Source organism: Musa acuminata, chromosome BXJ1-1 (assembly GCF_036884655.1).
Source record: "Musa acuminata AAA Group cultivar baxijiao chromosome BXJ1-1, Cavendish_Baxijiao_AAA, whole genome shotgun sequence".
Classification (NCBI taxonomy): Eukaryota; Viridiplantae; Streptophyta; class Magnoliopsida; order Zingiberales; family Musaceae; genus Musa; species Musa acuminata.
The window spans coordinates 19,552,910-19,579,382 of NC_088327.1; the positions used below are offsets into that span (position 1 = coordinate 19,552,910).

A 26,473-nucleotide genomic window follows, 5' to 3' on the forward strand; every position below is an offset into this window, starting at 1 on the left:
TCATATAATGTCATGACTACTACTCAAGGAGATGGTAACAAGAAAAGAAAATTAAAACATCATCCATCAAATAAATTTACCGAGTTTGGAAATGTTAAACATACTAATGAAAAGAAAGCTTCTATAATAAAGTATTTTTTTTGTGGCAAAAAAGAACATGTGAAGAAAGACTATATTAAACGCAAGACTTGGTTCGAAAAGAAAGGTATAAACTCGATTTTTGTATGTTTCCAATCAAACATTACATAAGTTCCATCTAATACTTGGTGGATTGATTCTGGTGCTTCAACTCATGTTACCAAGAATATGCTTGAATTTCTTTAAATCTGAAAACTAAAAGAACATAAAAGATTCATCATTATGAAAAATTGTCTTAAAGCGAAAGTCATATCAATGGGAACTTATCGTCTATGCCTAGAGACGGGTCATCTGATGGATCTTGTTGACACATGTTATGTTTCTACTATTTCTAGAAATTTAGTTTCTTTATCTAGAATTGATGAGTTAGGATATTGTATTTCTTTTAGTAGTGACAAACTCAATATATTTTATGATTTAATAAAAATTAGTTTTGGAATTATATGTGATGGTTTGTATAGAATTAATTTGAATCTTAAATTTGCAAAGACATTATTGGCCTTGTAATCTTGGATTGAAACATAGTTTCAATAATAAAAGATATTATATACTATGGTATAGACGATTGTGGCATATCGCTAAGAAAAAAATTAAAAGATTAATGAAGGATAATATTTTGGAACATTTAGACTTCACTGATTTTGATATTTGTATAGATTGCATTAAGGGAAAGCAAACTAAACATGTAAAGAAAAATGCCACAAGAAGTAAAGAACTCCTTGAGATTATTCAAACTGATATTTGCGGACCACTCTATATTCCTTATTTTAGTGGAGAAAGATATTTCATCACATTTATAGATGACCTGTCCAGATATGACTATATTTATCTAATATATGAAAAGTCTCAAGTCGTTGATACTCTTGAAGTGTACATAAATGAGGTCGAGAGATAATTAGATAGAAAAGTTAAAATTGTTAGATCTGGTAGGGTGGTGAATTTTATAGCAGATATGATGAATCCGATCAGAATATTGGTCATTTTGCTAGATTCGTAGAATAATGGGATATTTATGGTCAATATGCATTACCAAGTGTGTCACAACAGAATAGTATTACTGAAAGGCGAAATTGTAGTCTTATGGATATGGTTAGGAGCATGATGAGTTATTCCACTATACTTAAATCAATATGAGGTGAAGTTCTTAGGACAACTATATACATCTTGAACAGGGTTCCTAATAAATCAGTTCCATAAACTCCATTTGAGTTATGGACTAGTAGGAAGCCTAGTCTGAGACATTTACATATTTGGGGGTGTCCTACAGAGATAAGAGTATTCAATTCATATGAAAGGAAATTGGATCCAAGAACTATTTCTGGATATTTTATTGGTTATCCAGAAAATCCAAGGGATACAGATTTTATTACCCTAATTATAGTACGAGTATAGTAGAATCTGGTAATACAAGATTTCTAGAAAATGACGAAATCAGTGAAAATGAAAAATCTCGAAGGATTAATTTTGATATTGAGGAGATTCAGGTTAATTCTCTCATATCATCTCATATTCTATAAATTATTGTTCATCAAATTAATAAGAGAGTTGATGAGGGTGAACAATAAAATAAAATCGATGAACTCTCACATGACGTTGATGTCGCCGTTGATGATCTTGTAGAACAATCACAATTGATAGCTTTGAAAAGATCTCATAGGAGAAAGAAACATACCATCTATGATGATTATGTAGTATATCTATAAGAATCATATTATGATATAGGAATAAAAAGAGACCCTTTATTGTTTTCACAAGTCATAGAAAGTAACGATTCTAAAAAATAGTATGATGCAATGAAAAAAGAGTTACAATCAATGGTCTAGAATGATATTTGGGAACTCGTTTAATTACCAAATGATTATAAAAGAGTCGATTGTAAATGGGTCTTTAAGACAAAACGTGACTTATCGGATAATATCGAATGATATAAAGCTAGACTTGTGGCGAAAGATTTTTCTTAGAAAGAAGACATCGACTACAACGAGACTTTTTCTCCCATTTCTAGAAAGGGCTCGTTGAGAATCGTCATGACATTAGTAACTCATTATGATCTTGAGTTACGTCAGATGGATGTGAAAACAACATTTTTGAATAGGGATCCAGATGAGGAAATCTATACGGCACAACTTGAAGGATTCATAGAAAAGGAAAAATAAAGTTAGACTTGTAAACTTAAGAAATATATTTATGACCTTAAACAAGCTTCTAGACAATGATATATAAAGTTTCATCATACCATTACTTTCTTCGGATTTAAGAAAAACATAGTTGATCAGTACATATATTTGAAGATAAGTGAGAACAAGTTTATTATATTAGTCTTATATATGGATGATATTTTACTTGCCAATAGTGATCTTGGTTTATTGTATAAAACCAAAATATTTCTCAACAAGAACTTTAAGATGGATAATATGAATGAGATATCCTATATTATTAGTATTGAGATATTCAAGGACAGATCTCCAGGATTATTAGAATTGTCTCAGAAAGAATATATTAATCGTATTTTGGAGAGATTTAATACGTAACTTTTCTCAGCCAATGATATACCTATTACTAAAAATAAAAAATTTAGCCAAAACCAATACCTAAAAAATGACTTAGAAAAGAATCAAATGAAGAATATTCCTTATGGATGCACAGTTAAAAGTCTCTTCTATGCTCAAACCTGTACAAGACCAAATATCATTTTTGTAGTTGTAATGATGGGAAGATAGCAAAGCAACCTAGGAATGGAATATTTGAAAGCTATAAAGAAAGTAATGAGATATTTGTAGGGGACGGAAGATTATATGCTCACATATACGAGATCATATTAGCTTGAAGGGATGGGATATTCATATACTGATTTTACAAATTGCCTCGATAGTAGGAAGTCCACTTCAGGATTTATATTAATGTTAGCTAGTGGGGCTATTTTTTGAAAAAGTACAAAACAATTGCTTATCGTATCATCAACAATGGAGGCTGAATTTGTGGCATGAGGCCACAAATCAAGCTTTATGGCTATAAAATTTTATCTCAGGACTTGATGTGGTTAACTCAATTATTAGGCTGCTGAAGATATTTTATGATAATACCGCATCAATTTTCTTCTCTAAGAATGACAAGTACTCTAGTGGTTCCAAGCACATCGAGATAAAGTACTTTGTGGTTAGAGAAAGAGTCTAGGAACAACATGTGTCAATTGAGAACCTAAGCACCACTTTGATGATTGCTGATCAATTTACTAAAACTTTACAGTGTAAAATATTTAAAGAACATGTTATTAGAATGGGACTTGTGAGTAAGCCATAAAAGATACGGTGATGCATATTTAGATGGATGCTATTATTGATATTTTTTTACTTAATTAAAGTTATTTATTTTTTCTATCTTGTTTACATTTATGTTTATGCATATTATAGTTGAATGTAATAATATGATTGTCTTAACAAGATAAATTACCGTGGTCATTTTGGATTATATTAGGAAAAACTAACAATATTGTGATACATAGAAGGGAGTATGACACTGATGATATATAACTGCTATGACTCACATTGATAGTTGGATTTAATATAGTATTATTATGTTTATTGGACTTATTGACTTATTTTTTAAATTCATGGTCAAGTATAAAATTCTTTTCAAAATTCTTTTAGAATCTAATTAGGTAAAATTATTTTCAAACAAATTTTTATTTTATTTATTTTGATTTTAAATATCTTTTATATCTTATCAATTAATGAGCCAAGTGGGAGAATGTTAGATTTTGTGACCCTTTATAATTGGATAAGATATATAATTAAACTAATTAGATTTTAATGATAGATATTGGCCAATAGAAAAGAAGTTCATATTTAAAGTATCATATACCTTAATGATGGGAGAAACTCTCCTAATAACTTATCCTAGACCCTTTGCTCTCGCCTATAAATAGACAGAACTTCTAGGGACTGGATGATCGATGTTACGTATCTTGTATCTTATAGAGGATGTAGTTGAGGAATTATAATTTCTGTCTCAACCCTCCCTAAACCATTAATCTAAGTAATCCTGTGAAAGGATAGGAAGAGAAAAGAATGATCTAGTTCTCCTTGTAGATTGACAACAGTTTTGGATCTAAAGATGGTGCCCTTGCAAATCATATAGAGATCCTTTTCAGATGACATCAAAAGATGTACATCGTAAAATCAGATCTAATATTATTTAATTTTAATTATAATATAAAAAAATATTTTTATATTTCTTATAACATATTACAGATTTTATGCATACAACTATAACAAAGCTTGTCTTTCGTAACCCTCAAGCTTAGAACTCAATTTATGTTCCCCCGTTCTGCACGTAAGAATACAACCAGCCCACCTCACCATCGATGCTTCACGTTTCTGCACACGACAGCCAAACGAGCCGGCCCGCAAAATCACAACCGTCCATCAAGTATGCCTCGTGGTCTTCTGTGTCGTTCGTACCCACCCCTCGGGTTGCAATTTCCCACGCCGCTATTGTGCCCATGAGCTTCTCATCTCCATCGATCGATACCGATGGAGAAGAACCCGACCACGATTGGGACCGACACAAAGTTCGATCCCTACAAGGTAGAACCTTTCTCATCTTCCTTGAGTTTCTTGGGTTTCTTTCTCTTCTTTTTTTTTTTTTTTTCTTCTTTCCGGTGGGCTGAAGGGGAAAGTTGTGAGCTCTACCCGCGTTCATCTTGCCCTCCTCTTGTGCGATTTTGGTGATATCGAGAGCTTGAGTGAGACCCTGATTTAGTGATCTCCAATTCATTCACCATTTTTTTCTTGTGAGGAAATCGAGTTGGGCATCAAATTGGTTTCAAAGGGCAGTTCGATTTGCATGGTGCAGTGGTATTATGGTTGATTTTCTTTTCTTATCGTCTTCATTCGTTGCCTTTCCGCTTCTTGCTTTGATGCAGAGATTAGGAGGTTTCTTGTTGGATTCTTTTCTTTCTGAAGGATGGACAAGATTTAGTGATGCAGCGTAGTCTTTTGATTGGATGATTCTTGGTGAGTACCATGATATAAGTTTCATGGAACATATAGAATCTTTTAGATTATTGTGGGATTCAGCAAATCTCTCTAGGAACTATGGTCTACAGTATCTTCATTTTTTGTTTGATGTGATGCTTCTTGCTCCTTCAATATATGTTCTGTTGTCTTGAAAAGTTTAGAAGATCTTCGTAGTTAAGAAAGTTTTGATTTTTTGATTAATGGGCATAGTGTTAGTATAAAAATAGTTATATATATGAAATATAAAAATAATCTTTTATGTTAAGATTGAAATCAAATAATATTAGATTTATTTTTATGATGCGTACCTTTTGATGTCATCTGAAAAGGATCTCTACGAGATCTATAAGGGCATCGTTTTTAGATCCAAAATAGTTGTCAATCTGTGAGAAGAACGAACTATACGTTCCTTTTCCTCTTTTCCTATCCTTTCACAAGAGAGATTGATGGTTCAAGGAGGGTTGAGAGAGAAATTGTAATCACTCAACTGCGTCCTCTATGAGTCCTCTACGAGATGCGTAACATCGATCATCTACTCCTTAGCGTGAGTAGAGAGTCTAGGATAAGTTATTATGAGAGTTTCTCCCATCAAGGGTATCCCCTAAGGAATCCTACTTTAAATAGACTTCTTTTCTATTGGATAATATCTGTCATCATAATCTAATTAGTTTCATTATATTTCTTATCCAATTATAAAGGATCGTAAAATCTAACCTTCTCCCATTTGACTCATTAATTGATAAGATATAAAATATATTCAAAATCAAATAAATAAAACAAAATTTATTTGAAAATAATTTTATCTAATTGGATTCCAAAGAATTTTGAAAAACATTTTATACATGGCCATGAATTTTAAAAACAAGCAAATAAGTCCAATAAATACAATAATACTACATTGAGTCCTTCTATGTACCACAACATTATTAGTCTTTCCTAATATAGTCCATAATGACCATTGTAATTTATCTTATCAGGACAGTTCTGTTATTACATTCAACTATAATATGCATAAACATAAATATAAAGAGGATAGTAGAAATAAATAATTTTAATTAAGCAAAAAGTCAATAATAGCATCTACCTAAGTATGCACCACCATATTTTTTATGGCTTACTCACAAGCCCCATTCTAAGAATATGTTCTTTAAATATTTTACACTGTAAAGTTTTGGTAAATAGATTAGCAACCATTATAGTGGAGCTTAAGTTCTCAATTGACACTTGTTGTTTCTGAACTCTTTCTCTAACCACTAATTACTTTATCTCGATATGCTTGGAACCACTAAAGTACTTGCCATTCTCAAAGAAAAAAAACTATTGTAGTGTTATCACAAAATATCTTCAATGACCCTAGCAATTGAGTCGACCATACTAAGTCCTGAGATAAAATTTCACAACTATAAAGCTTGATTTGTGGCCTCAAAGCATGCCATAAATTCAGCCTTCATTGTTGATGATGCAATAAGTGATTGCTTTGTACTTTTCCAAAAAATTGCCCCACCAACTAACATGAATACAAATCCTGAAGTGGACTTCCTATTGTCGAGACAATTTGCAAAATCAATATCTGAATATCCCGTCATTTCAAGCTGATCTGATCTCTTGTATGTGAGCATATAGTCTTTCGTCCCCTATAGATATCTCATTACTTTCTTTGTAGCTTTCTAGTATTCCATTCTTGGGTTGTTTTGATGTCTACCCAACATTACAACTACAAAACTGATATTTGGTCTTGTATAGGTTTGAGCCTATAAAAGACTTCCAATTACGCACCCATAATAAATATTTTTTATTTGATTCTTTTTTAAGTCATTTTTAAAAAATTGGTTTTGGTTAAATTTTTCATCTTTAGTAATAGGTATATCATTGGTTGAGCAAAGTTGCATATTAAATCTCTCCAAGATATAATTAATATATCCTTTCTGAGATAGACCTAATGATTCTTGATATCTATCCCCGAATATCTTAATGACAATAACATAGGCTATCTCATTCATATCAACCATCTTAAAGTTCTTGTTGAGAAATATTTTAGTTTCGTGCAATAAACCAAGATCGTAAGTAAAATATCATCAACATATAAGACTAATATAATAAACTTGCTCCCACTTACCTTTAGATATATGCATTGATCAATAATGTTTTTGTTAAATATGAAGGAAGTAATGGTATTATGAACTTTATATATCATTGTCTAGAAGTTTGTTTAATATTATAAATGAATTTCTTAAGTTTACAAGCCTAACTTTCTTTTCTTTTTTCTATAAATCCTTCAAGTTGTTCCATATAGATTTCCTCGTATAGATCCCTATTCAGAAATATTATTTTCACATTCATATAATATAACTCAAGATCATAATGAGCTACTAAGGCCATGACGATTCTCAACGAGTCCTTTCTAGAAAATGAAAAAAAGGTCTCGTTGTAGTTGATACCTTCTTTCTGAGAAAAATCTTTGGCCACAAGTTTGGCTTTATATCATTCGATATTACCCACTGAGTTTCGTTTTGTCTTAAAGACCCATTTACAATCGACTCTTTTATAATTATTGGGTAATTCAACGAGTTCCCAAATACCATTTTAGACCATTGATTTTAACTCTTCTTTCATTACATCATACTATTTTTCAGAATCATTACTTTCTATGGCTTGTGAAAATGAGATAATATGTCTCTTTTTATTCATATATCATAATCTGATTCTTGTAGATATAGCACATAATAATCAAAAATAATATTTTTTTTTAAGATCTTCTCAAAGTTACCAATTGTGATTGTTCTACAAGATCAACGTCATGTGAGAGTTCATCGATGTTATTTTATTGTTCATCCTCGTCAATGCTCTCACTGATTTGAGGAACAACAATTTCTCGAATAGGAGATGATATGGGAGAATTAATCTGAATCTCCTTAATATCAAAATTGATCCTTTGAGATTTTGTTTACTCCCATTTATTTTACCATTTTCTAGGAATCTTGCATTACTAAATTCTACTATCCTCATACTATGATTAGGGCATTAGAATCTGTATTCCTTTGATTTTTTGGATAACCAATAAAATATCTAAAAATAGTTCTTGGATCCAATTTCCTTTCATGTGGATTGAATACTCTTATCTCTGTAGGACACCCCTAAATATATAAATGTCTCATACTAGACTTCCTACTAGTCCATAACTCAAATAGAGTTGATGAACCGATTTATTATGAACCCTATTCAAGATGTAAATAACTATCCTAAGAGCTTCACCCCACATTGACCCATGTATAGAGAAATAACTCATTATACTCCTAACCATATCCATAAGAGTATAATTTTACCTTTCAGTAATACCATTTTACTATGACACACTTGATAATGCATATTGACCATAAATATCTCGTTATTTTAGGAATATAGCAAAAGGACCAATATTTTGATTGGATTCATCATATCTGCCATAAAATTCACCACCCCTATTAGATTTGATAATTTTAACTTTTCTATCTAATTGTCTCTCAACCTTATTTATGTACACTTCAAGAGTATCAACGGCTTAAGACTTGTCAAGTATTAGATAAACATAGTTATATCTAGACATGTCATTTATAAATGTGATGAAATACATTTCTCCACTAAAACAAGGAATATAGAGTGGTCCGCAGATATCAGTATGAATAATTTCAAAGAATTCTTTACTTCTTATGACATATTTCTTTATATATTTAGTTTGCTTTCCCTTAATGCAATCTAAACAAACATCAAAATCAGTGAAATCTAAATATTCCAAAATATTATCCTTCACTAATCTTTTCCTTAGAGATATGCCTCAATCGTCTATGTCACAATATAAAATATCTTTCATTATTGAAACTAGTTTCAATCCAACAATCAGTCAATAATATTTTTGTAAACTCAAAATTTAAATTAATTCTGTACAAACCATCACACAGAATTCTAGAGCCAACATTTATTGAATTATAAAATATACTGAGATTACCATTACTAAAAGAAAGATAATATTCTAACTTATCAATTCTAGATAAAAAAATTAAATTTATGGAAATAGTAGGAACATAATATGTGTCAACAAAATCCATCATACGACCCATCTCTAAGTGTAGATGATAAGTCCCCACTGATATCACTTTCGCTTTTAGACGATTTCCCCTAATGATAAATCTTTCATATTCTTTTGGTTTTTGGATTGAAAGAAATCCTTACATATTATAGGTAAAATGAGTTATAATACCAGAATCAATCCACCAAATATTAGAAGGAACTTTTGTAATATTTGATTCGGAACATACAAAAGGTCAAGTTAATACATTTCTTTTCGAACCAAGTTTTGAAGGTCAAGTTAATACCTTTCTTTTCGAACCAAGTTTTGCATTTAACACAATCCTTCTTCACATGTCCTTTCTTGTCATAAAAGAAACATTTTATTGTAAAAGTTTTCTTTTCATTAATCTGTTTAACATTTCCAAACACGACAAATTTCTTTGATGGATGATGTTTCAATTTTCTTTTCTTGTTACGAACTTTTTGAGTAGCAGTCATGACATTATATGAGCTTTCATACTTTAATCTCAATTCTTCTTGAAGACACACACTAGTTAACTCATTCAAGTCTCACTTATCCTTATTTGTATTATAGTGAATCTTGAATGGGCCAAATTGAGAAGGAAAGAGTTAAGAATAAACTCATTAACATTCATACCTAATGTTTTAAGTTTTACAGTTTTATCAGCCATATTGAGGATGTGATCCTGAATTCCTCGAGTGCTATCAAACTGAGCCGTAGTCAGTGCTTTCATTAGTATGTCAGTCAATGACTTATCAACAGATTTAAATTTATCTTCAATAACCTTTAAATATTTTCGTACGCTAGTTGCAAGCGGTAATGAAGTCTTTATATTATTTGTAATCGTCATTCTTATGTACATTAAACTAAGCCTATCATATCTTTCCCAAGCCTTTATTTTATTAACTTGTTACACAATACTTTAATCAGTCAAGTTTGCAGGCTTATCAATAAGCAATGCTAAGTCAAGATATAATACGCTCAATGTAAATTGCATATGCTCTGACCATTCTGAATAATTTGATCCAGAGAATATAGGGACACTAGAAGCATAAGAATGTCTAGATGAAAGTACCACTGCAAAAATATAAAATGATATTAATGCTTTGAGTTTTTTAAAATATGATGACTATTGATAACATCTATATTTCACCTTTGGGTGAAATATTAACATATCTAGTGTTCACTCAACATCATCTATAGAGGACTAATATCTCCTTGTGAAATAATATTATTATATTTTGGTATACATTCCTAAACTGCAAGGTTATCTAAAACGGTATCATCATACTCATCACATAATTATTTGAAATAAATTCTCCTTTGGAATTATTTAAATCTCCTAATTATGTGTGCCATTGTGAAATTATTTTCTTAATATTATTTAGGAATAATTTTTTTTTATTTTACAAGTAATTTATCTAGATCACTTTGGAAGTTACAAGATAAATATAATAATATAAAATATAATTTAAAATGTTCTATAAATGATAAAATTTTTATTATAATTCACATCCCAAAAGCCCATCATTCCATGCCACTTTGGTAGCTATAGGTTAGATAAAACTTAGGGAGATATAAATGATAAAATTTTTATTGTAATTCACATCCTAAAAGTCCATCATTCCAGACTACTTTGGTAGCTATAAGCTATAAGTTACAAATAATATTCATCAAATTTTTTTAATTTAATTTATACTAAGTAGTTTAATAATAGAATAACAATCATAATAATTATTGAACATTAGTCAGTAAAAAAAATCATATGATTAGATTTTATTTCATAATTATTTCATAATTATGTGGAAGATACATATTATTTTATAATTTTAAATATATACATATGAACAACGAAATGAATATCCAAGAATAATAATTAGATTTTATTTATCATATGTAAAAATATAATCAATAAGTCATATAAGAAAACTATAAAAGTAAACCGTAATTTATAATTTTTTAAATTAAATCTAATCAAATAATTAAAAATATAATTATAATTATAATAAATCATATTTATCAATTTTATCGTTGAGGATATAAATTAGAATTCTCAATTGCATAAGGGTAAAATTGTAAATATGTTGACAGACATAAATTAGAATTAATAAATTTGTAAAGGGTAGAACTGTAATTTGATAAAAACAAGGTAAAACTGTAAATATGCCAAAAAAAGGAAACCCTACTGCGGGTGGCCGCCGACTGTGCGGCCCCTCCTGCAGCACCTTTCCGCGCGCGGCCGTCGCGTGTGCGCGCTGCCGCCCGTGCGGCTGCGTGCGCGCCTGTGCGCGACTGTTGCCAGCGCCCGGCCACCGCCTGGGAGCGGTCGCCGCTTGGTGTGTGCACGCGGCTGCCTGTGTGGCTGCCGACTGTGCGCACGGTTGTTGCGGCGAGCACGCTGCCCAGCGCCCAGCGCAGCCGCTGCCGCCAGCAGATGTACGGCCAGCGACGACCATTGTTATTTCGCGATGATTAGAGATCGTATTTACAACAGCAGCAAACAGATAACAAAATAAAATAGAGAAGTACATATCGATAAAAATATGGATCATTATCGTAAATCAGAAAATAATAGATGTAAAGTATTTGATCTCAATAACCTAGGCCTTAATACCAATTGTAATCATAAAAACGATTATATGTTATATGTCATGTGAAAACTATTTTTTATGTTAAGATTAAAATCAAATAATATTATATCTGTATTTATGATGCGTATCTTTTGATGTCATCTTAAAAAAATCTTTATGAGATCGACAAGGACACCTTTTGATGTCATCTTAAAAAAATCTTTATGAGATCGACAAGGACACCGCCTTTAGATCCAAAATCGTTGTCAATCTATAATAGAAACCGAGGAATGGTTCAGAAAGAGGGTTAAGAGAGAAACTATAATCCAATCTCTAGAGGTCCTATCTATTTATAGATAAGAGCAAAAAGTTTATAATAAGTTATTATGAGAGTTCATCTTTAATTTTTTTTAAAAAAAATTATTTTAAATAAATTTTTTTTATTGATTATAATCAAAATTTAATTAGTTTCGTTATATATGTTTTGGTGGTATTGCTGTGCTAGATTGCCCTCCTGCTGCTGAGGTGGACAATATGCAAGCTGAGGTACTCGTCGAGCTAAACGAGTGGAAATGAAATGAAAGATGATATTAGGTGAAATCCTGCAAAACATAAGACTCTGGGAATGGGAACGTGCCCGATGGGCTTCTCTTCAAATACATTCACTCCAAAGTGAAGAATTTAAGAACATAGCAGTAAGAAGGGTTTAATATTTTTCAAGATTCTCTCTTTTACAATGTAAAATTCTCGTAAAGACTTGGACATTGTTAGCCGTGCCAGGTTGTTGTTGTTGTTGTATTAAGATTTTGTAGTTGATGAAGGCGAAACGTTTTAACCATTTTGATGATTAGTAGACTTATTACCTGCTACAACTGTATTAACGATGCGTCTACTTGTTAGAGTGTAGTTGTTATCTGATTAAAGCAGTTTAGGGGCTTACTGAGATGTCATACTAATTGTCTCTTGATTACTTGTAACATCTTTTCCTTCCTTTGATGATCCCCACCTTTTAGAATATATGATGTATGGTGCTAATAATTAGTCTTAGTAGACATATCCACAATTATTTAAATGGATTATTATTATTATTATTATATTATTTTTGCTTCATCTCGTTTCTTTGAAATGTCATAGGGCTTCAATTTTATTTTTGGCAAAGTTCAATGGGCTTAACTTTGCAATGAGTACATATCATTAAGCCATGCAGATATTCTCACATCCCTTCTTCTTTCTGATTTGTAAAATAATTAACATTTTATGTCAGCCTCTCTTGCTATGCGATCAAATCTCATTTCATTGTTAAGTTGCAACTGCAAGTCTCCAGTATCAGTAATTTTTCTAGGTTATATGAGCAACAATAAGCTGTGATGTCCCAGCTATATAGGGTTGCCTACATGGAACCTTTTTTTTCCGGCCATTGAGCTTAATTTTTATCCATTATATATATTTCGAAGGGAGTCATATTTTCACTGTGTATGTCCTTAGATTGGCAATCTGGAGTATCCGAGCTTCTGCTTGGTCATAATTTTTTACCTTCCAGTGAAGTTGCTGCTTTGTTACCATTATCATGCATAATATCTCTAGACTCTCTGCTGCTCTGTTACCACAGCTAGTTATTGTGTTTATAATTGCTTCTTTGTGTTGTCGCTGACACAAATGACTATTGTTTTGTTGATGTGCTCGAGGGGGTCATCGACTTCCATTCATCATAGAAAGTTTTCTCTTCCCTAAGGTTTAAATGTGATGTCACGTTTGACTTGGACATTGATCTTGCTGGTGGTCGATTCGTTCTCAAGGACATGGATGGTCGAGTTATTTTGGAGGGTGATTTTTTCTACCATTCCTCATCAACACTCATGGTCGAGACTCGTGCCCAATTAGAAGGATGTAGACAAGCACAACGCCTCAACTTATATACTGACTCCCTCCAACTCATCCAACTATATCAATTCTACCGAAGCGACTCAATAGGGACTCCAAACCTTACTTTTTGACGTACAACAGTTCGTTTCCTTGTTTAATATTATTCATTTTTGTTATTTCGACAGCTCCTTAAATCTTGTAGCTCATAGTCACACCAAGTTTTGCTTTTTTTTGGTCTTCCTTTGCGGACTCTTAACTCCTTCGTTTTTTTTATAGTTTTGGTTAAGGTAATATAGTTTCTTTGCTGTAGAAAAAAAATTACTTCTGAGAAAGTTATCTTTGAATGGTTAGGGGTTAAAAGCTCACTGTGCTGAAAATAAGAATGCAGGCACATTAGAGGCTATCAATGAGACAATAATGTTGTTCATAAAACCAAATAAGAAGATCGATGTGCTATCTTCAATTCTAGCTGTCCAAAAGCTAGATATCAACACAAATTTGGTAGACATCTCCCATTCATTCTCTCATTGTAATGTGAAATTATGATGTAGTTTAGTATTCATCTGAGTTGGTCAGTGTATTTATTTATTGTACAAGTGATAGATCTTAGATTCGAATCATGCGTAAACGTATGTTATTTAATGTAATAAAAATATTTTTGAAAAAAAATAAAAAAAAATAACGGGATTGTCATTTCTCATTTGGAAAATGGGGAATAAAAATGAGTAGCAGCCGTCTGTGTGCTCAATGAAAATGGGGATAAATAGATGGGTTTGATTCATCTTTATCTGTGATAAAAGCCTGTGAGAATGAATGCCTCTATTTCGTTGATCTCCCACTGTTCTCTGCCAAGTCAAGATTTTTTAGGGTTTTGATTGAGTTTTCAGTTTTCCTGAGCTGAGCTCCACCCTCCTCCCCCTTTCTTTTTACCTCACAATCCATGTTTCTTGGTCCATCCTCTGCCTCTGCTCTTCCCTCTCCCTATGTCCGTGATGTATTCCCTCTCTTTGTCTTTCTTTGTCGTAAACATGTGACATTGACTTGATGTATGATCTGGAGAAGTAGCCAGAATGCCTCTCTCTCAACAAAAAGTCAATGACATCAGCATTTTACGAACCCTAAGCTATGAATCCTAAACACTATTCCCAATAAAACGTTTCAAATGAAATCATCCCCATTGATCTACCAAAAGCTTCAGAAAAAAAAAAAATCAAAAAAGAAGGCACCTAATGCTTTGAGTAAATAACCAAGCAATTGACCATAGCATTTCTTACATCTCTTTGGTAAGAAAGAGGTCAATTATTTATATATATATAAATGCTTTTGGCAGCATTAGCTATAACTTCAAAAGGACTCTTTCCAAATAAATGCGTAGCATGAGTCAATTGTTATGGTCATATTAAATATAACCCTGCACGAAAAAAGAAATATCATAAATCTCTAGCAACCACAAAAAATAGGATCTCATATCTACATCTAACCACGACTTGAACCGGAAGTAAATTGAAATTGAATCGAATCAAAATCGAACGAGCCAAATGGTTCATTAATTTCAAATTGAATCGAAATTGACGATTAAAGAAAAGAAGAAAAATTTAACGATTGATCGACAGAGGGACTTATGGATTGGTTGTCCCTCCCAAAATTCATATAAATGGTTATATTCCGAGGTATTTTAATTATTTTATAATTTAAAAAAATTATAGATTTGTCCCTTTTAACAATCACGTAATAGATAGTTTTGGGAGTATTTTAACAAAAAAAATCTAAAATTATATAAATGCCCTTCGAATCCCTCATTCTTCCTCATGCTTGAAGTATGAACGCTTTGAAGCTCTTTTTACTCTTTTTTTATTCAATGGCAAGTGGAAGCGATCACTTCACCATCAAAGAGCCTTTTGAAAGTTCGATCATGGCAACTCAAGAAAACCAATATAGTAATGTCGATGTTGAATTGGACATCATCAATGTAACGATCAAATTCAAGTCGAACATATTCAAGGAATACTTCAAAAAGATTTAAAATGACAATGGCTCATTTCATATGATATGTAATTATTGCACCAAGTTTTCAAGATCATAGAAGGAGGATATAGAACATTTTAAAAGCAAGAAATATCTAACACAATTCGGTATGGAGAAGAGTCGAATGTAAATTTTTGGGTACCCTATTTCTACCAATTTTCATTTTTTTGTTAAAAAATTATAAAGCATTAGCTAGCTTAATCATCACTGAATATTTATCTTTTAGTTTCAATGAAAAAGTTAGATTTATTGATTATTGATAAGGAGCCTTAAATCTCACCACACAATAAGTTCCTCATTCTTACTTGCAATTTACATAACCTTTATAAAAATAAAATATTTATAAAAAAAATTTCTAGCTTTGGTGATCATATTTCTATTTATTCATTCTGATATTTATAATGATCACTAGTAAATATACTCCTATACGAGAGTCATTTGTCATTGGATAGACAATGATTGGATGACACAAAAATATATTATTTATTTTATAGTTTTCGATGAATGGCATATAGCCATTCATCAATAATATTTATAGAATGATGACGATAATTTTTAGAAGAATATTATTTCATTTTTAATTTTTCTATTGATTTTGATAATGCATTGGCAAATATTACTTCTATTCAAGAATTTAAAATAGTTTGTCAATCGTGGGTGTCTTTTCTCATGTTAGATATGCTTGCCATATTTTGAATTTGTGGACTTAGATCTCTTGAAACTTTTTTTCTCCTGTTAAGTAAGCTATTTTATTTGTGTGGAGTCATCCACAAGTAATAAAAAAAATGAGTCAGATTTTGTAAGTCCAATGATAAAAAGCTGAAAACATTTCCTTGAGATATGTCTACGTGATGGAATTCTATGTATGAATTGCTTAAAAAAATTTTGAATATAAAAAAATTATTATGTACTTTTATTGAAAATTATGTTGGGTAAGTTTATTTATATCAACAACAATATGTGAAATTTTTTTAAATATTTAAAAGTTTTTAATAATATAACATATACTTTATCTAGTGTTTATTATCTTATGATTTATATTTATAGTTATTTGTATTAATATTATTAGTATTGAATCTCGTATTTTGATGATGAAACCAATCGATATATGTTTATATTTTAATTTATATTTTGAGTGACGTAGGATGCTTCGATAAGGATGAGACAATTAAAGTAGGAAAAATCATGTTGTGCCGGAGGAAAACATGTTAGAAAATTGGACGTCGAGCCGGAGGATCAGTCGACGTATCGACAGAAGGCTTCGGGCCGTGGATTCAGGTATCGGGCTAAGAAGAGCGAATATTATGCCAAAGATATCGGAGTTGCAGAGTCAACTAACCAATTGGGTAATAGGTCGCAAGAGAGGATGATGTGCCGAAGAATCTGACGAAGCGTCGAGGGACCAATGACATACCGAATAACTTGATTAATGCTTAGTATTAATTGTCTAGATCGAAGTATGTTTTACATGTGTACGATTAACTATGATAACAAGGCATGAAGCAAAATGAAGTCCCGGAGTCAAGGACGTGACTTCATTGGTAGTTTGAGAGTTCGTCGGAAGTCCAAACGTTCTGTCACGGACTTAGCTGGTTTTGCCTAAGTCGTGCGGCACCCTTGCGTGTCCGTCCGCAAAGGTCAGCCTCCCCGAAGCCTCCCATTGTCCCTTAGGACCAACAAAAGAGAGAACGGGTTAGAGAGAACGCCTCAATCGGGATCCACAAGCAAACATCTCTGAAAAACACTTCATAGATAATGCAAATTACAAACAGACTTTACAAGCTCTGAACAGTTGCACAATAAAGGGTAAAATGGTCCATTACAGATCGAAAATCTCTCGCACGTGTCCACATGACACAACCTTTATTTACAAGCCTAAAGAGGCCACCAACCCAACTAAAATAGGACTATTAAGCCTTCGGCCGCCCCTCTACATGCTTTACAAGGCATGAACATGCCAAAAGACACGGACATACATAAGCATTACATCAAACATCTTGTTTAGAAGTTTGTCCGTGACATTCTCCCCCACTTATTCCTTCGACGTCCTCGTTGAAGCCTTTGTCGACACTACAACTCCTCGCCTTTGTTGAGTCTTCAATCTTCTGCTCCAGCTACAATGCGCCTCTTGGCTCCTAGCTGCTCTCCGCTGCTGTTTTTGAGTAGTCGAACATTTAATCTGCCATGCTGCTTCAACTCACCAATAACTCTGACTCTGGTGTGGGGTTGGCTGAGTTATGTTGATCCTTGTTGATTCCTACGGATCCCCCAGATGAAGGAAAAGATCATCCTTACTGCGCTAGTCTCTCAAATTCCTCATGCTGCTTGAACTGGGTGGATGCTTGTTGGAGCTTTAACGAGCATCGTCTCGCAAACTTCTGAAGTTTTGGGTCCTTCCTCCACAAAATTTGCTCATTGACTCTTCTTTCACTTAGTTGTTGCATCCAAGTAGGTTCGCATCACTTCCACTTTCGATTGACATTTCGTTGGGAAATGAAGCGGACAATCTACTCTCAGTAGCACTGATCACCGTTGGTGAGGATTTGACAACTATTATCTTTCATTATCTTCGAAGGGTCTTTGAACTTGTGCAGAGCTCCTCTGTTGGATAAGAGAATTGGGGTACTCGGTTTCGCCCATTCTCTTAAGAGTTGAGAAGGCAAAGGTTATTTGACTTCGCCGGCCTCCTCGGGGTTGTACTTCATGCATCGAGCTGGTTACTGGCCTTCGCCTGCTCTTTGCTCACACTTCTGAAGCACTTGAAGTATTTGCACTCCTTGAGTTGAGTTAGTTACTGTGATTCACCTTCTCAATGCCATCGAACTTCTGGAATGCAGGAAGTTTTCACCCTAACTTGGAGTAATTCTATCATAGGTTTGCTCGCCTCTAGGATTGTACCGTCTTCTCCATCAACCCTGCCGCCTACTCCTCTGAGTAGCAAAGGTACAACACCACGTACTGCCTGCTTCGTTCCTTGGTTATGCACTCTTGCATGACCCGAAGTACATTGACACCAGTCTTACGAAGTTCCTCGGCCTCTGCCCTTCAGCCTTGTCTCGGTACTTGGAGATTGCCTCTGCATGCTCCACCTCCTCGGCCCCTTTCACGACCAAACGATCTCCCTCCATGAGAGCAAGGGATCAATGACTTTCACGGAAGTCCCGCCTCTGCGGTACCATGGCCCTACTATCCGTCGCGTCGCATCTGCATCCCTTTTCTTCACGATCAGTAGATATGTCTCTGTGGCACTCCTCTGAGTCCACCTCCATTCTAACTGATGCTTGATTTTGGGTAGCTAAGTCTCTCTGGACTCGTCGTCGCTTCCTCGCCCCTTTCGACCTCCTGCTTCAACACCTCTGTGTTCTCCAAGCAGCTCCCTCTGGTCGATAGAAAGACAGACTGCAACTCCCATGCATGGCCTCTGCCATCACGTTGTAGGATTTGCACCGATTCTGTTCTCCTTAGCTTCCTTGGTAGCAACGTTCGCTTACTCGACCTTGTCCTCTGACTTGCCGGGCTCCCTTAAGCGAATATGAGCTCTGGAGCAGTCCAACTCTCCAGCTGCTTCGATCATACCTCTGCATGATCAAGTCCCTCCCATGGAACTCACTGGTACTTGCATTCAAACTTTTCCCTTGGTGGAACACAGCCCCCATATGCTGATGACCAAGGCTTTCATCCAATACAAAATTCGATGCACGCACGGAAGACCCGCCTCTGCGGTACCATGACCTTCACTCCTTGAATATATAGCCCTTCTTGTCGTCGTGTTGTTCACCGAAGTGGAGCTTCCAGTAGCTCCCGATCATACCTCCGTATGATCTAGCCCCTCACGGGACTATGTCGTGTGTATCGTATTGCCACGAACTGTTCCACCACGATCCGCTGCACCATGTCGCCTCCTGGTGACATCTCCATTGCATTCTGATCCTTGTGGAATAAACTCGAATTGTGAACCCTCCATGTGTGGCCTCTGCCAATACATCGCAGGGTCTCTTCCACCTTCGATTTTGTTCACTCCTTTGGCAATCGACCTTCATCCACCCACTCTTGGGTCACACCTAGATGAAGCACCGCTCTAGGACAGTCCGTCGCCTAGTAGCTCCCAAAGTCCCCTGACTTCGCTGCAATTAGTGCACCATTGTCTGGATCATGGGCCTCTGCCCCTACCAGCACAATCTCCGCTGTGCACCGCTTCCTTCATGGCAACTTGAATGGCAACACTGTGGCATATTCTTCAAGAGTACCCACCTCTGAGTCCTCTTGCCCCGTGCTAAGGCCTTCTGAACCCAATTTCGCCTCCGCAAATTGAGTCGCCTTAGTTCCTCCGTCAAATGCTTCTCCGAGATAAGGTGCATGTGCCCAGAAGCTCCCTTCGTCTTCGGCACCATGCAAGATGAGTCCGCTCCGTCAGAATGAAGGACCCATGGAATAACATGATCCTACTCTTGCCTCTGCAAGAGTTCATGTCCTTGACCTCTATCTAAGGAAAGAACTGTGCCTTTGCTCCATGTTCCAACTTCTATGCTGGCTCCCTTCATGCGGCTTGAGTACTTCGCCAAGTTACACCCAAGTTGCTCCGCTCCTCGTTTTTGCATTGAGTCGATGGTGGCCCTCGCGCCCACCATTCCACGGGTCAGCCCTCTCTTGAGTCCGATCTCCATATCGACTCCAAGTGTGCCTTCATTTGTGTTGCTTTGGGTCGCTCCCCCACTTAATCTCGCAATGCATCCACCAATGCATTCTCTCAAGCGAGATCATGCGACGACTCCTCGCCGCTTGCTCAGTCCATTGAGCTTCATGGAGTTGTTGTTTGTTGAGGTACTCCTCCTCAACATGTGAGGTCCATCCCACATGATTCTCCCTCTGGAGAGCCGAGACTTATCCCTCCAGGATAACTGTCCCGTTGGAGCAACATCTCTCTTTGTTTCGGAGACCACCATCCCCTTGGACTACTCCGATCTACTAAACAAACTGTGCATTGTTCTGCCTCCTGCAAACGCACTTGCTAGATTGCGACTCCACGTCAATACAACCCCCGCTGCACCACTCAAGGCCTAGTAACATGCTGAACTTGTTGCACACTTCAGCCTCCTACGGACGTATCCTTCACATGCCGAAGAGAAAGTTTCAATGCTCCATGGCGCCGAGTTTCGGTCACCTTGGGATAGCCACGAACATTCCATCGTCCGCATACAAGCCCATGCATGAGTACCAAATTCTTCAAGTTAGCAATTCCCCTCACCTCTATGAGCTTTGCATAACTCTTTTGGTCGTTGAGCAACTCATTCCACCTTGCATGGTCTCATCTTTTACCAAGCGTCTCGCTTGTCTTGAGCACCATCAAGTATAGTTGTCAACATTGAGCCGTAGCTCAAACTCAGCCATCCCAACCTTTGTGCGCTTTGCATTCTTCCAAGCTTGCATGTTCTCGTGGTGCCTTTTGCGCGAAGGGTTGGCCATTCCTCTGAATGTCAATGTCAGATGCCCGCTCCAACAAGCGACTCCTTTTTCCTACATCTCCATGCCCGTTTTCCCCCAAACGGTCACGCGTGTGCTGACTGCCCTCAACGCAGCCCCGCTAGGTCCCCCACGTTTGCATGCTAAGTGTTTCTATGAGTGCTTGTCCTGCTCTGATACCATCTATCACGGACTTAGCTAGTTTTGCCTAAGTCATGCGGCACCCTTACGTGTCCGTCCGCAAAGGTCAGCCTCCCCGAAGCCTCCCATTGTCCCTTAGGACCAACAAAAGAGAGAACAGGTTAGAGAGAACGCCTCAATCGGGATCCACAAGCAAACATCTCTGAAAAACACTTCATAGATAATGCAAATTACAAACAGACTTTACAAGCTCTGAACAATTGCACAACAAAGGGTAAAATTGTCCATTATAGATCGAAAATCTCTCGCACGTGTCCATATGACACAACCTTTATTTACAAGCCTAAAGAGGCCACCAACCCAACTAAAATGGGACTGTTAAGCCTTCGGCCGCCTCTCTACATGCTCTACAAGGCATGAACATGCCAAAAGACACGGACATACATAAGCATTACATCAAACATCTTGTTTAGAAGTTTGTCCGTGATAGTTCGTCGGAAGTTTTGCGGGAACCATCCAAGAAGTCTTAGAGCTTGCCAGAAAAGCTTATCGGAACTCGCCAAAAAGATCCTCGTGAAGTCCAGGAGCTTGCCGGGAGTCCGCCGGAACATTACCAAGAGATCGTCGGAAGTTCGCCAGAAGAATAGACATAGGGACTTGTTTTGCTTAGTAAATGTCTTAGGATTTCATAGTTAGCACGTAGTTGGACTTGTATTTGGGCCAGCCCAATTAAGGGCCAACTAGGCCTATGTAGAACTATGTTGGGCCCAATAAGAAGTCCAAACAATACCCCAAGAAGTCTCATCGTCGTGGCATAGTTTTTGAGACTGTGTCAGGCGGTGGTACCACCCCTAGTAGGGTGCCAAGCAGTGGTACCACCAGTCTAGGCTATGGTACCACCCAGGGCAGTTTCAGTCAGACTGACATTGGGCGGTGGTACCGCCCAACGTAGGCGTTGGTACTGCCTACGCCCGGGGAACCCGAGATGGAAAAATTTTAGACTCCAAGTTTGAATAAACTTGTAGCCTATAAATACCTCTCTCATCCCTGGTTAAAGCACACAAGCACAGAGAGTTTTATAGTGAAAACGCTGCGGCAATCTCTTTAGAATTTTCCTCCTCCACTCCAACTTTAGAATTCTATTTAGAGAGGAGTGTGTGTGCTTGTAAGGGTTGTCTCCTAAACCCGTGAAAGGGAGAAGAGGGGTGTCTAAGGTGATTGGCCTTCGCCTATTAAAGGAAGGCATCTAGTGGACGCTGATGATCTCGTCGGAGGAGTTCGCCGAAAGTGGATGTAGGTCACGTTGACCGAACCCACTCTAAAACTGCTGTGTTCTCTTGTTTGTATTTTATTCTTACCATTTACATACTGTAAACTACTTTACTTAGTCACTACACTTTCATACGCTTCTAAATTATTAAGCTTCCGAAATCGGTTTACGTCAAAATTAGTTTTTATCATATGAAAGTTTTTAAACCAATGATATTTTACCGCTGCACTAATTCATCCCCCCTCTTAGTGCCGACTCTTGATCCTAACAATTGGTATCAGAGCCTTGTGATTTTTTATTTGGTTTAACACCCAAGAGAAATGGCTCATTTCGGCTTTCAAGAGGGTTACTCTCTCATTCATCCTTCCTTTTTCAATGGGACGGACTACACTTATTGGAAAACTCGAATGAGAGTTTTCTTGCTTTCATTGAATCTCGATTTATGGCACATAATCGAATCTGGTTTTCAAAGGTCTTCTCTTCTAATGAACCATTGGAATGATTTGGAGAAGAAGATTTTTTCTTTAAATGCTAGAGCTATGAATGCTCTATTTTGCGCCTTAGATAAAACAAAGTTTAATCGGGTTTCTTTGTGCGAAACGGCCTTCGATATTTGGCATATTCTTGAAATCACATGCAAAGGCATAAGTAGTGTAAAAGATTCTAAAGTAAATTTTTTGATGCACGATTTTGAGATATTTTATATGGAACCAAGAGAAACTATTGGAGACATGTACACCCGTTTTACGGATGTCGTCAATAGTCTAAAAGCACTTGGTAAAAGCTTTTCGAATTTTGAACTCGTTAACAAGATTTTGCGCTTACTTTCTAAAACTTGGGATTCAAAAGTAATCGCTATTCAAGAATAAAAAAATTTAAATACTTTTTTGATCGAAGAACTAATAGGGTCTTTGATGACCTATGAAATAACGTGCAATGCACATGAAGAACTCGAGAACCACCTTCCAAAGAACAAGAAGGATTTCGAACTGACAACATTTGAAGACCACTCGAGCATAAGCTCAAATGATGGTGAACATGAACTTGAACTCACAAAGAAATTTAAAAAGTTAATGAAACAAAAATTAAAAAATAAAAAGAATGCAACTACTTGCTTTGAACGCAAGAAGAAAAACAAAAATTAGGATGAATCGAGCTCCTCCGAAGATGAGAAGAAAATCAATAAAGGCGAGGTGGCAAACTACGCTTTAACGACTTTCGACGATGAGATAATCGAAACCCCATTAATTTATTTCGAAATCACATGATGCTTTTTATGATGTATTTTTTAAATTTAGTTTAGAATTAATTTTTCTTAAAAATTACATGTTTAAAAATAAAAATACAAAAATTATGATCATGCTAGTAATTTTTAAAATGATAATAAAAATTATATATTTTATGTTAATGGAATAAAATGTTAGATTTAAATCTAATGATGATCCTATGAATGTTTTTTGAAGAAGTAATAATGTGTATCATGTTGATTTCCATTGTTATTTCTCGATTTTGATTAAATGAAATTATGCTTAATAATATGATGCATAATGATGTTTTGATACCATGCTTGATGATTTTATATTATGCATGAGGATTTGAAGTAATGATTTGAAAGTTAACATTTTGAAATTATGCTTGATGATTTATAGTGTATTGAAAGTTTCGTTTCTAAACAATTATGCTTGTTTTCATTTGTCATAAATGAAAAAGGCATGCTTCTATGAATTGAATCAAATAAATTGAAATAACTAAAAAGAGGAAAGATTTCTCCTTGAAGAATTTATTTTTTCCTACTTTATCGATTTTTCAAAAATGGAGATTCATGAATCTATTTGTATCATTTTTATGAATCTCTTAAAAGTGACTATGGTGATTTGATAAGTTGAATGATTTGAAGATAAATGTTGATTTTTCTCTTGATCATAACTTGTGATATTTTTTATATGAATCACCATCTTGATTTCTCGATATTTGATACATGAGATTTCTCTATGAATCAAGATCTTGTTTTTGAACTCCTATGTTTCTTCTTGCCATTTTTCTAAAAAGGAAAGATTAATGAATCTATTTATGTCCTTTTTATGAATCTCTTGAAAATAATTTTAATTTGATGATTTGAATTTTAATGAGCTTTATCTTGATTTTTTGAGATTTATAACTAAAGATTTCTTATGCATTAATCAAGATATTATATAATTCTTCCTCGTATGTTTCCTTTTGCCAATTGCTAAAGAGAAAATAAATGATCAAAATGTTGATTTAATGATGAATGTTTGGTACCAACAATCATGAAGTGATAAATAATTAAAAATATTGATATAATGTTTGGTATCATGAATACTTTATTATCATATATGAAAATAATGATGATTATTTTGAAAATAAATGTTTATATCATGTTAGATGATTTTACATTTTGTGCATGATGAGTTATAGTGATGATTGAAATAATATGAATGATGATTTGGAATCATGCATATAATGATGAGTTTATATATTTTGAAAATATATATGATGATTTGGTATGATACATGCAATACTTATGCTTTTTATTATGATGAAATAATGTGTATCATGAATGCTCTAAATGACGAATATTTGGTATTATGATCAAAATATTGATAAATGGTTAAAAATTTCATTGTTTTAATATCACATATGATATGCTCATAATGACGATTGATTTATATTTTGGTATCGTGCATGAAAAATGAAATATAAAATTTTAAAAATGTGCATATTATAAATTGAAACTATAATGATGCACAAACATATTAACATAAGGTTGATACTTTACCCTTGTCATGATTTGAAGATTATAGTAAAGGGAAATGAATTACACTATTATATTGTTATTCCCTTCTATTTGACAATGACATAGGGGGAGCAAAATTTGATAGCTTGCATACTATAAATTTGCATACCAAAAGTGTTATCTTGCCTATCTCAAGATGCAAAACATGCTAACCTGCACTTTATAACAGAAGCAAAATTACTATCTCAAACATTGCAAATGAAGCAAAAAATTGCTAGCTTGCAACTTGCATATTTCAAGAAGCAAGTGTTGCTTTTTTGAACATCTCAAAACTGCTAGCTCGCATGTTCTAAAATATTATAAACTTTGCTAGCTTGTTTGTTGTAGAAATTGCTATCTTACTACCTTGCATATCTATGATGATAGCAAAATTGTATGATGGTAGAAGTTGAAGATTTATTATGCAACGATTTGAAACTATTATGTCAAACACCTAGAAAGTGGAACTTCTTCTTTTTGTTGATGATAAAGGGGGAGAAGTATGTTGATGTCATACATGATTTGATCATGACATATTTGCTTGAATTTTTAAATCCAAGAGTTTATATCAATAAGGCATATTGATAGGGGGAGTTTGTTTAAACTCCGAGAGTTAAGGTTAACTCCATCATCAATTAGTTGTCATCATCAAAAAGGGGGAGATTGTTGAATCTCATATTTTGATGATAAAACCAATCGATATGTGTTTATGTTTTAATCTATGTTTTGAGTGATGCAGGATGCTTCGATCAGGATGAGACAATTAAAGCAGGAAAAATCATATTGTGCTAGAGGAAAACATGTCAAACGATTGGACGTCGGGCCGGAGGATCAATCGACGTATCGACAGAAGGCTTCTAGCCGTGGATTCAGGCATCGGGCCAAGAAGAGCAAATATTGTACCAAGGATATCGGAGTTGCGGAGTCAACTGGCTGATTGGGCAATAGGCCGCAAGAGAGGACGATGCGCCGAAGAATCGGACAAAGCATCGAGGGACCAATAATATGTCGGACAACTTGATTAATGCTTAGTATTAATTGTCTAGATTGAAGTATATTTTACATGTACATGATTAACTATGATAGAAAGGCATGAAGCAAAATGTAGTCCCAGAGTCAAGGACGCGA

At 34.8% G+C, this 26,473-nt stretch overlaps 1 long non-coding RNA gene across 2 annotated transcripts; it reads left to right on the forward strand.

Annotated features, from left to right (window-relative positions):
* The first annotated feature begins 4,456 nt into the window (after positions 1-4,456).
* LOC135587403 (uncharacterized) lies at positions 4,457-13,354 on the forward strand. Of its 2 annotated transcripts, XR_010475870.1 has the most exons (3): positions 4,466-4,724; positions 5,063-5,153; positions 12,298-13,354. It is a non-coding gene; the product is annotated as an uncharacterized LOC135587403 (long non-coding RNA). The 2 variants fall into 2 exon arrangements; XR_010475868.1 differs by lacking the exon at positions 12,298-13,354 and having other exon boundaries at positions 4,457-4,724; positions 5,063-5,311.
* The last annotated feature ends 13,119 nt before the right edge of the window (positions 13,355-26,473 follow it).